General features: G+C 51.3%; 1 long non-coding RNA gene across 1 annotated transcript; it reads left to right on the forward strand.

Moving 5' to 3' along the window:
* Positions 1-290: 290 nt before the first annotated feature.
* LOC118534555 (uncharacterized) lies at positions 291-11,079 on the forward strand. Its single transcript, XR_013448393.1, has 4 exons — positions 291-505; positions 3,630-3,706; positions 9,647-9,822; positions 10,986-11,079. It is a non-coding gene; the product is annotated as an uncharacterized LOC118534555 (long non-coding RNA).
* The last annotated feature ends 484 nt before the right edge of the window (positions 11,080-11,563 follow it).

The raw sequence follows: 11,563 nt of genomic DNA on the forward strand, positions 1-11,563 counted from the left end.
GGGCCTGGGTTTCCACTGGAAAGGGGATGCCGGTGGTGTCCACCTGGCAAGGCGGCAACCCCAGGATCCCGAAGGCGGGGAGTACCAGGGAGGCAGGTGGCGGACGGCAGGAAAAGGCTCCACGGTGCTGCTGGGATCCTGGGGCTAAAGGGCCAGACCCTGACCCCATGGTTGTCCCACTGACCATCTTTTGCTTTCCATCCAATGCAGAGTCAGCGGTCTCTCTGCCGTTCTCATTGCAAATCTGATTAAGGATCAAAACCTGTCTTTCCTTTTGTACAAGTAAACTTTAACCTCGCAAATGGAAGATACTTAGAAATCATCTGGTCCAACCCCGGGCTCAGAGATGAGGACGGGGAGCCCCAGAGATCACTCGACTTGCCCAAGGACACAGGAGGCTCAGGGCAGACCTGGGAGTCCCTGGGACACACTTGGACCTGGCATGTGGGACAAGGATGCAATCATCAGCACTGGACCCACCCCAACTCTGGTGAAATAGGACAAGGTAAGGAAAGTGGGGACCGGGAGCTCAGCTCAAGACCTGAGCTCTTGAGGACCATGGGCAAAACTTACTGGCCATCAGGTAGTTCTGCCCTGGGACCTAGATGCTGCCTTTGAGCAAGTTTTGTAGCCCCTGTGGTTTACAATTCTCATGGGGTGAAGTGCCGGGGAGGGGTGGGGTGGGGGCTGGGGAAACATGGGGCTTCTTTATAGTTGGTTCTCTTTTTCAATTTCGGGAAATTGGGCCTCTTGAGTCCAGTGGCTGTTATCAGAGCTGTAACTCAGGCTTCCTCCAGCAGAGGGAGCCCGAGGACGCGGGAAGGAAGCCCAGCCACTCGCCGCTCACTGCGGGGCGGGAGGGTTGCGGAATGGGGTTTTTGGTTTTATTTCGTTCCACGCGGTCAGGCAAAAGAATGGTTCAGAATTCTGTTTCAACTAATAAAAGAAGGGAGGGCTGGCCATCCTCGAATAAGGTGGCAAAGGACAGATGGGACTGCCCACCAGTAACGCTAAACTGAGCATCCTGGTCCTCTTGCAAGATCTTCAGGCCACCCTTGGGTTTCAGGTCAGGACTTACGCCCACCCCTGCTTGGGGAAGTTACAGAAGGGCCGTAGCAAACCCAGACAGGGGTCCGCATGGATCACCCACTGGGTTTGCTCGTTCTCATCCCATCAGGCCCTTCCTGATGACCTGCCTTTCTGTCACTTGGTTGGGGGCTTCTATTCAGAGTCTCAGCTCACTTTTATGTCCTCCCCGAGGTTCCACTTGTTTAGTGCTGATGTGGTGTTGTGAGTAGGACCAATCTGAATACCCTTGAAACTAAAATGCTGTGCACTAATGACCTTCAGCTGCTTGGAGGTGAATTAGTGCAGTTATGTAGAAGACAGCCCGTTTTCCTATGTCGTGAGATTACCTCTCTTCTCTGGGACAGAGTAGATTGTACGGATTGCACGTTATCACACTGACGTGGTAGCTTCTTCGTTCTCCAGCGGAGGGCAGGTCTAAGACTGTTGTGAGTGTTTATGTGCGCACGGCACGTGCTTATGGAGGGAACGGGCCACAGAGCGGGGGAGCTGCGGGCCCCTTGTTAAGATGTTGGTGGTGTTTGCGTCAACATGACAGAGATGGGGACAGTTGGCCAAGCAATTTGACTAGGGCTGTCTCAAATGGCACCAAGAGGCAATGCATAGCTTTGTGACTCTCTGACGGTGTACAATTATCCCGGTGCTCCCCCTTATCCGCGACTTTGCTCTCCGAGGTTTCCCACCGTCAACCGCGGTCCCCAAGCAAAAGATCCTCCTTCTAAGGTATCGTCAGAGGGTCAATAGTAGCCTAAGGCTACACACCACGCCTCGTCATCCACCTCCCTTCATCTGGTCACGTAGGCATTTTACCGTCTCACACTGTCCCAAGAAGGATGAGTACAGTACAATAAGATAGAGAGAGAGAGAGACCACATTCACATACATAATTGTTCTACTTGATTATTAGTTATTACTGTGCCTAATTTATAAATTAAACATTAACACAGGTGCACATGCATGGAGCATATAGGTTTATCCAAGGTTTCAGGCACCCACTGGGGGTCTTGGAACGTATCACCTGCAGATAAGGGAGGACTACTGTGTATCTCCCAAGGAATTCTTGATCATACTTCCTTGATAATATGACTCAACCCAACAAGTATTTATCAGGCATCCACTGATGTAAGAACTGGGGCTATGAATAGGTCCAAATAGAATAAGATATAGTCCCTGCCTTTAAGAATCAATAGCAATTTCACTGTATGACAATATGGTGGCAAAGCACCAAGGGATGGCGTCACTTTTTAGCGATAGAGTTGACAGTTCTGTTTCTGCCTTCTCCTCCCCGAACCAAGTCCTGGTCAGGAATGGACACTTGGACATTGTGCCAGCGTGATAGATCCCTTGAGTTCAGAAGCACGGCTAGTGGCCCCACCCAGTCCTGGGGCTCAGATTCCAGTGCCTGGGTCAATGCCCATGGCTTGCTTTCTCGGGGTATCTTGCTCTGGGGTTTATCTGCTCTGGGTGGGACATTTGGCCTGGGCTCCATGTTCAAAAGAACCTTCAGATTTTTTTTTTTTAATTTTATTTATTTATTTGAGAGAGAGAGAGAGCACGAGCAGGGGAGAGACAGGCAGAGGGAGAAACAGACTCTTTGCTGAGCAGGGAGCCCGAAGTAGGCCTCCATCCAGGACCCTGGGATCATGACCTGAGCCAAAGGCAGACTCTCAACCGACTGAGCCACCCAGGTGCCCCCTTCAGACTTTTTGTATCAGTTCTAGTAAACAGTTCTCTTGTATTGGGGGGAGGGGTGTTAAAAGCATTCTGTTTAAAATATTAAGTGTTTGAAATATGCATTTTTTTAACCCTATTTTGACATTTCTTCCTTTTGCAACCTCCCAGGTCCCCTACAACATGGACGTGACCTGGGTGTCTCGTGTCCCCTGAAAGGGCGGGCCACACGCAAGGCATTGCCACTCTGTGGTCTAAAGGTCACCTTGCCCCGCAGCCCACATATTGCAAATAGTCCTTTCAAGGTCTCAGAGATATCAGGCTTCCTTCTGTGTCATAAATGTGCTTATTTCACAATAGGGAGTAAACAAGGCTCCAGTGTTTTTGTTTGTTTGTTTGTTTTCTTTAAAGTACTAATTTGGTTTTTCTTCTAAACAGGAGGGGTCAGATCAGGCTGGCTCATGATAAAATTGTGAAAAGGGCCAAACTTGCCTTTGATTGCCCCCCCCCCACTGCCTTCACCCCACTGGCCTACCCCAAAGGGACCCAGGTCACCATGGGGCCTCTCCTTGGTGCCTCTGCTCAGCCTTGCAGCCTGAGCTCCATGCTTGTGTTAGGTCTGACCCATCTCTCTCTCTCTCTAACCTTAGAAGTTTGCAAATTCTGTTGGGGACACCAGTGCACATAGGTATCTGGAAGGCACACACACTCTCAGACATTTCCTGGGGACTCAGTGCCTTAACTCAAGGGAAAAGTTCCTCCTGGCAAAAGCACCCTTGGGAGAGAAGGTTGGCGAAGGACACTTGAGCAGACCTGCCAGGTACCCACAGGCTGCCGTTGGTTTGGTCTTCATAACTTCTTTGCTTCTCCAGGTCCCTGAAGGCCAACTGCTCTCCCAAGGCGTTCCTTCCAGGCAAATGGAGAGACACAGCTCCAGTAAAGAAGTCTGGTGAGTGCCTTTATCTCTTCCAGCCAGAAGTCCAGATGCTTGCCACACACAGTCTTCTGAGGGCTGTGCTAAGCGTTCTGCCTATTTATAGAAAGCCATGGGTGATGCTAATCCACAGCTAACTACGATGGTGGAGGCCATGACCGCAAACACATAAACTTGGCAGGATCCGTCAAAGGACTGAGGATGGGTGTTGGTGTGGCTGAGTCAAGAAAAGGGGGTTCCATTAACGCGTCATTCATGGGAGTCATCCCCATGGTCCTCATGTGGGAAATACTTATGTATCCTGGGATGTGGGTGACTTCCTTTCTGGCTTTCTGTTGAGCTGTTATCCTTTAGAGTAGACTTACCTTCGGTGGGCAGCCCATTCCACCAATGACCGTGTCTTTTTACCAGCTGCCTTGTTTCACCAGGGCCCCACCTATGCTCAGCAATTCCCACTCTGCCTTGTCAAGCCCAGGTGTGGGATTCTCTCACCCTGCCCTTCAGTGGGTTGGGATGACTCTTTCTCCTATAGAACAATCCACATTTCTCACTGGCATGCGGGTCACTCTTTTTTTTTTTTTCCTTTTTGATTAATCAGTAGAATAATGTAGTTATCTGCATCAGAAATAAAGTGCTTATGTCACTATTTTCTAAATTAGGAGAGAATTGCCACTTTGTCCCTCCACGGCCCTTTCGCTGTAAGAGATGAGTGTTGTAACCACGGCCCAGGGTGCTCCTTAGTACTGTCACCACTGAGGTCTCGCTGGGGGACCAGGATGGACACGGGCTAACTGGCTACAGCCTCTGGTTCTCATTAGTGATGATGAAGGTGGTGATGGTGTTGGCCGCAGGGCTCTGGTCTGGTTCCTCTGGCCTCCTGGGCAGGGGAGAGGACTTCTTTGTTCCAAGATCAGCGAGGAGGCAGGTATGACTGGAACAGAGTAAGCAAGCGAGAGAGCAGTAAGACATGAGGTCGGGAGTCAGCTGGGGCCAGGTTCATTTGAACTTCTTAGGCCACAGAAGGGACTTTGACTTTGACTCTGAGCAAGGTGGGGAGCCACTTTTGAGCAGAGGAGAGATGTGACTAGATTTCATTCTAAATAGGTCACTCCTGGATGCTGTGCTGAAGACGGGCTTCGGGGAGGGAGGGCCCAGTAAAGCTGGATAGGAGGCTGCGACCGTCAGCCAGGCAAGAGCATGACGGTGGCTTGGACAGGGTGGGAGCGATGACTGTGATGAGAAAAGCAGAGAAGGGTCTGGATTCTGGCTGTAGTTTGAACGTGGAACCAGCAGGCATTGCTGATGGACTAGATGCTGGGGGAAGAGAGAGAGAGGGGTCAAAGATGGACCTCAAGGATTTTTGCGGTTCCCCGCTGGAAGCATGGGGTTCCTGTGCATGGAGAAGGGGGGGAGACTTCGGAGAAGCAGCCTAGGGAGGCCAGGTGTGGGTCAGGACTTCAGTTGGGGATGTGTCCCATTTTCAGAGTCCTATTAGACATCCATGAGACTTTGAATTGGCTACTGGCTATCAGAGCCTGGAGGTTGGCAGAAAGGTCACGGCTGCAGATAATAGTTTGTGAGTCAGCAGCGTACAGATGAGAGTGATAAGCCATGAGGCTGGATGAGATCACCCAGGGAGGGAGTGTAAGTGGACTGAGTCCTGGGGTCCCCCAACAGAAAGAGGGTGGGGGCTAGCAGAAGAAACTGAAGAGTGGTCAGCGAAGGAGGTGAGGACCAAGAGAGTGGCATCCAAAAATCCAAACGGAAAGGAAGAAAGAGTTTCCAGGATCAGGGAGGGATGAGCTGTGTCAGATGATGCTGATCAGTCAAACAAAATGGGGCAAACTTGGGAGGGGCCAAGGGGTTTAGCAACACAGAGGTCATCGGTGACCTTGACCAGGTATGAGTAGAAAAAAAGCAAGCTTCAGAGCTGCCTCCCTAGACGCAGTTGGCAAGAAAGAGGATCTGTCAGATGCAGGCTCATGGCAGCCTTCAGGTTCTGAGGACGCCACGGGCTCAGGGGAAGCCGGTTCCTTCTGCCCTCGGTCTCAGTAGGGACAGTCGCAGCTGCAGAGCCCAAGAGCTTGTCCTCTTGTCTCCAGTGACTGCAGAGAGACAGCTTCCAGCCCGTTAGCGTGTGGGGCCGCTCACCTCTACTTCTGTTCCTACTCGGAGCTGCCGGGCACGCAGCACCGGGCTGCTCAGCACAAGGGACCCATCAGACCTTGCAAAATATTCTGCCCAAACTCAGTCACCCTGCTACCTTTTAAACACCGTCCCTGTCCTCATAGGCACACAGCTGCGTTATAATCAGAACACACTGCCTGCCTTGATATGGAAAGGCCATCCGCCTTCAACTGATTTAAAGGACTAAAATTTAGTGACCAAAGAGAAGTCACCTTACCATGTTGCATTTGGGGATCCCAGGCCCCAAACGTGGATTGTCACGGAGACTCCTTCTAATACCTATTATGCTTCGTGTAACGAACAGTGTCTTAGAGGAAGCACAGGGAGAGAAAGCCGTGTGCTCGGGCTCTTTCACCGGAGGCCCCTCAGTGTAAGCCAGTGACAGCAAGCCAACCCATTGCCCAGCCCAGCTGTGCCATTTCCCGATGCTCCGGCTTTCTGCAGGATGGGCTCGAGAACTGCGTCGTCCAAGACGGCGGCTGCTAGCCCCGTGCTTCCGCAACGAGGAACTGAACGTTACCTTTTATTTAATTAATTCCGGGGGTCACATGAGGCTCGTGGCTATTGCAGTGGACCGCAGAGACGTGGGACTTTCCCACCAACACAGACCGTTCTACTGGACAGCACCACAGTACTTTTCTTAACTTTTTAAATTGGAGGGGCGGAAGGGCTGGGGGGCAGGCAGCCGAGGGCTTCTGAAATTGTAGGTAAAATTTCCTGCGAGGCGAGTTGTTGGTTTTTTTCCTTGGAAAGAGTTCATAGCTTTCATCAGATTCTCAAAGGATTATGTAACCCCCAAAAGGTTAAGAACCATCAATCTGGAGCCATAGGTAGTATGTACATAATAATAATAATACACATATTATCTTTATTTTATTTACAGATTTTATTTATTTATTTGAGAGAGAGAACATGAGCAAGGGGAGGGGCAGAGGGAGAAGCAGACTCCCCACTGAGCAGGGAGCCTGATGCGGGACTCGATCCCGGGACCCTGGGATCATGACCTGAGCCGAAGGCAGACGCTTATCCGACGGAGCCACCCAGGCGCCCCTTTTATTTTTTTTAAGTAGGCTCCACACCCAATGTGGGGCTCAAACTCATGATCCCGAGATCAAGAGTCACATGCTCTACCGACTGAGCCAGCCGGGTACACTTTATGTAATATGTATTATTATATATGCTGTGGGGTGGCAGCTGGTTTATTTAACCAGAGAAATTGCCCTTTCAGTGTTGTGCTGTTCATGTTTCTGACAGTGGAGTCATGAAGCCATCTTGGAGTGGTCTTGAACTGGGAGGAACCAGTCAAGGGTCCCTTTGACACTCACTGGCTTCAGGGAACAGGGTAAGACCAGAAACGTCTGGCTGAGGAAGGGCTGTAGCCAGGGAGATCTGTGCGGCTCCCCGCAGTGGAGGTGAGTGAAGATGGTTGGAAAGGTGCCTGGAAGCCTGCAGTGGGCCAGTAAGCCTTGGGGAAGGAGAGGGTGGAATCTAGACCTTTCCACTGTTTGGGATAGACCAGGATGGCCCTGATGAGGTCAGTCGACAGGGAGGAACACACCTCAAAAGTGTGTGGGGAACAAGTCATCTGAAGCCCACCTCAGCCGCTAGGAAGTCCTAGAGAAGCGGGTAGACTCTGCACCCTGATATCCAGGAGGTTATGGTAGCACACACAGGGGGTTGCGGAGGACTCTGGAGCCAGACCACCTGGACTCACATCCCAAACTAGCAGCATGACCTTGGGGAGCTTTCTAACCTCCCCGTGCCTCGGTTTCTTCATCTGTAAGACGGGAATAATAAAAGTCTAGTGTTTTTATGAGGATTAAACAAGGTCATTTCTGTAAAGCACTTGGGCCCGAGCCTGGCCAAGGGAGACCTCCAGTGTAAGTCTTTGTTAAATAATCCAATGTGTGGATTGGCAAGACTTTGTGTCTCCAAAGAGCTAGACATTGAGGGCGGTGGGTCAGCCCTAAGACATGGGGTATCCTCCTCCATCACCTCACCCAACTGCACCTGGGGAAACCAGCAGCCCTCCACCTGACTGTCCCAGATCTATTCTGGAGGGATGATGGGGGCAGTCGCAGGACTGGCAGCCTTGGGGTGAGCTGCTGCTCCCAGGGTTCTTTGCGGGGGGAGAGTGGGGGAGGATCCTTAGGACAGAGACTGGCCCTATTTTCCTCTTTGAGTTGGAGAAATGGGAGGTACCAGTTATGTATATTTATGAAAGCTGCAGACAGAGCAAACAGATCTTGGCAAGTCTCACTTCTCTGGACTCAGGGTTGGGGAGTTTTCACTCACTCCAATAAAAATGGAGAGGATTCCCTCCCCCCCCATCCCTGCAGCCTTTGTCAGACAGTGCCCCTGTGTTCTGAGGCTAAGTCTGCCTTTGGGGTTCAGCAAACATCCAAATCCCAGGTCTGTCACTTTTTTTTAAGATTTTATTTATTTATTTATTTATTTATTGAGAGTGGGGGAAGAGCAGAGGGAGAGGGAGAGAGAATCTCAAGCAGACTCCCCACTGAGCGCAAGAGCCTGATGTGGGGCTCGATCTCACAACTCTAAGATCGAGACCTGAGCCGAAATCAAGAGTCGGATGGACGCTTAACCAACTGAGCCACCCAGGCGCCCCAGGTCTGTCACTTTTAAGCTGTATGACCTTAAACAAGGATGTGGGACAGAAGCTTCTCTGAGACTCAATATATCACCTGCTAAATGGGCATAATATTAAGGATCTCATAGAGCTGCTGGGGGTCAAGTGAGACCAAGTCTATAAAACACATAGCAGTGTATAACATATATAATAAGGACCTGATAAACAGTAGTAAATAACGTATGTATGTAAGCATATGTATTAAATATCTACGGATCGATCCATGAATCCATAGATAGAGATCTCCTAAGAATAAGCTGACCTCTCTCTGTCTTCAATTAGGAAAAAGGTTGATTTGATGCATAAGCCAAAGGCTGACTTTAGGAACTGGAAAATAAACAGAACTTAAAACTATGTTTAGTTGAAATGCCCCGTCAGCACAGCAATGAGTAAACATTTCAAAGTAATTCTCCCCTTTGTACAGCATTTTAACTTCTTACATTTATTTGCTATTTTTAATCTGGTGGCGATTTCTTCACCAACCCAACCAGTCAACTTGGGCTTCCTTTTTCAGAGACGGGGCCTGGAAAATTGTGCTTGCCGACCCACACAGGACTCTGTAGTGTTAGGTGGGCTCCCCAGGGCACCCCCACAGGCCGCGCAGGCACACGCAGACCCCTCCACCGTTATCCTCCCAAGCGACTCTCTGATGTCAGGGCTGCAGTGGGGAAGGCCCCTCCCCCACAGGAACCCCTTCTTCTGCAGGGTCCAGTCTGGGGCCCTGTGTCCTTGTCATCCTATCTTCGAGGGCATAACGGACAGGCTGCCCCAGGTTCCTGGCCACTTGGCCCGAGACGGTCACAGCCAGGGCCCTGGCATAGCCTAGTGTTACCCACAACCTGGATTAGATCTTCTAAGTTGGGGAGTTAGCAGTTAGTGAATATCAGCAGTGCCAGGACTTTCAAATGACTGGCTGGGTTCTTGCCGCGTCTTTCTAGCCAGTAAGGAAGAATGGTGGCTCCTTTTTTCTTTTTCTACTGAGATATAACTGACTTGCCATAAATTTTACTGCTTATAAGGGTACCGTTCGTAGGTTTTAGTGTATTCCCAAAACTGTGCACCCATCACCATGATCTAACCCCAGGACATTGTTATCCTTCTTTTTTTTTTTCTACTCACAGTTTTGGACAAGATCGATCCATAGGTTGACCGGAGAGCGGCACTCCTTGGGCATCTGTGGTTACATTTCAGGCCTGAAGGCCTCTGGGCACACTGTTTCACAACCATGTCAAACTCGGCGCAGTCGGGCGGGCTTACCTCAAAGCTTGTCCACGCCACTTCCGTAGTCCCCCTCTCCGTAAGTTAGGGGTATGTGTATGGTTGGGTGCTGGGTAGGTCCTAGGGGAAATACAGATGGACTCGGCGTCCTCGAGCCTGGCGGAACTGGGGACATGGTGAGATAGACTTTGGCATATACTTTGTAAAACAGTCCTCACTTACACAAAAAAAAGCTTAACGGAAAGAAAAAAAAAAGGCCTGGATATAGTTTGGCCTCTCTGGATGAAAAAGTGGGTAAGAATCCAATTCTTTAGTTGCCAGACCCTGGTATCTCCAAAAGGAATTCATTCAACTGTTGGCTGCCTGGGTCAAGGCCTTTCAGTGGCTCTTCAAGGAAAGCAAGAAGAGAAAGGGCCGCTGAGGGCAGAGGCTCTCCAACAGGGTGCTCCCGGGTGTCTATATGCATAGAGCGGAGAGCTAATGCATCCTCAGGGCCTGGCACTCCCCAGAGGTCCCTTAGATGAGCTAGGGATGCCCCAAAGTGCAGCCTTTTGCAGGCATTCTTTCTAGTGCTGTGCATCCAATTGCCTGGAGGAGCAGAGGTTCCACAGGATTTTCTGCATCCTTACCGTGGACCTGACGCCGCCTGTGCACACGAGGACGCCAAGGCTTGGAGAGGCTAAGCAATTTGCAAAATTGAGGCAAAATGGCAAGCACTTCAGGAGTGAGGCTAGGGGTCTCAAAGACACGCATGGGGTCCTAGTTCTGGCCCATTCTCCTCCTCGTGATGGTGGCCAAAGTTTACCTTTGTGGTCCCCGATGTCCTCACCTGGAAACGGGGGCAGTACTCGTACCAATCTCACAGGACTGTCTGAAGACTGAACAAGACTGCCTGCGGAAGGGCTCACGATGATGCCCGGCACACTGAGAGCGCTCAAGGCTGATTGTGACTGCTCAAGGCCATCAGCAAATCAGGAGTAGAACCCCCTTTTCCTTTCCATCTCCATGCGCTGCCTCCAGAACCACTGGCCTCATTTGAATCTTCCTGAGACTCTGAGGATCTGGGAAGGCCATCTTCACCCCATCTGCCCCATGGTGATGGCCATCCTGTGGTGAGGGTGGGTGGGGAACTGTCCCCTCCCCTGCACTGCTGGTGTGGGGAAGGTCGGCCTGATCTTCCTCCTGCACCATCCTCCTGCACCTGGGCATTCTCACCTGCTGGCTGGTTCTTTCCTTTTCTAGGACTGTTCTGGAAAAGTCTGGGAGACATTGGGCTCCACACAGACTAATCTCTGTGAGCCTCGGGATCCTCATCCATCAAATGGAGCAGCTCACACCTGGCCTCCACTTGCTCCCTCCAGCGTGCCCAGATGTGATTACCCACCTGGGCAGCAGCCGCTTCCCAGTTCTCCCCACAAGGGCCATTTTCTCCCCAGTACAAGACGAATGAGCTTCTGCTGCCGCGTCAGGGAGCCGCTGCATCACCGAAAGGACCTTCGCCCTTCAGTTTCGTCCTCGTGGAAGAGACCGGTGCCCGCTAGGTGGTCACGGGAGCATCGCGCGGAGTCCTGCGAGTGCTGTGAGTGTGGGTCTGCGAGGACGGTTGGCTTCTCACCAAGAGACCTCTGTCCTGCAACAACCCCCAGGGCAGAAACACTTGCAGAGGGAGCCCCCGGGCAGCTTGTCCCCCAAAGGTCCCGAGGTCCCGACCAGGTCGGACTGAGTGGGATCTAAGATGGTTGGGAGCGGGGCAGTGGCTGGGGATCCCCTTCCCCACAGCCGAGAGAGGAAGGTCACTGGAGCCGCCCCTGCACTTGCGT

The sequence above is a fragment of the Halichoerus grypus genome, chromosome 5, assembly GCF_964656455.1.
Source record: "Halichoerus grypus chromosome 5, mHalGry1.hap1.1, whole genome shotgun sequence".
Taxonomy (NCBI): domain Eukaryota; kingdom Metazoa; phylum Chordata; class Mammalia; order Carnivora; family Phocidae; genus Halichoerus; species Halichoerus grypus.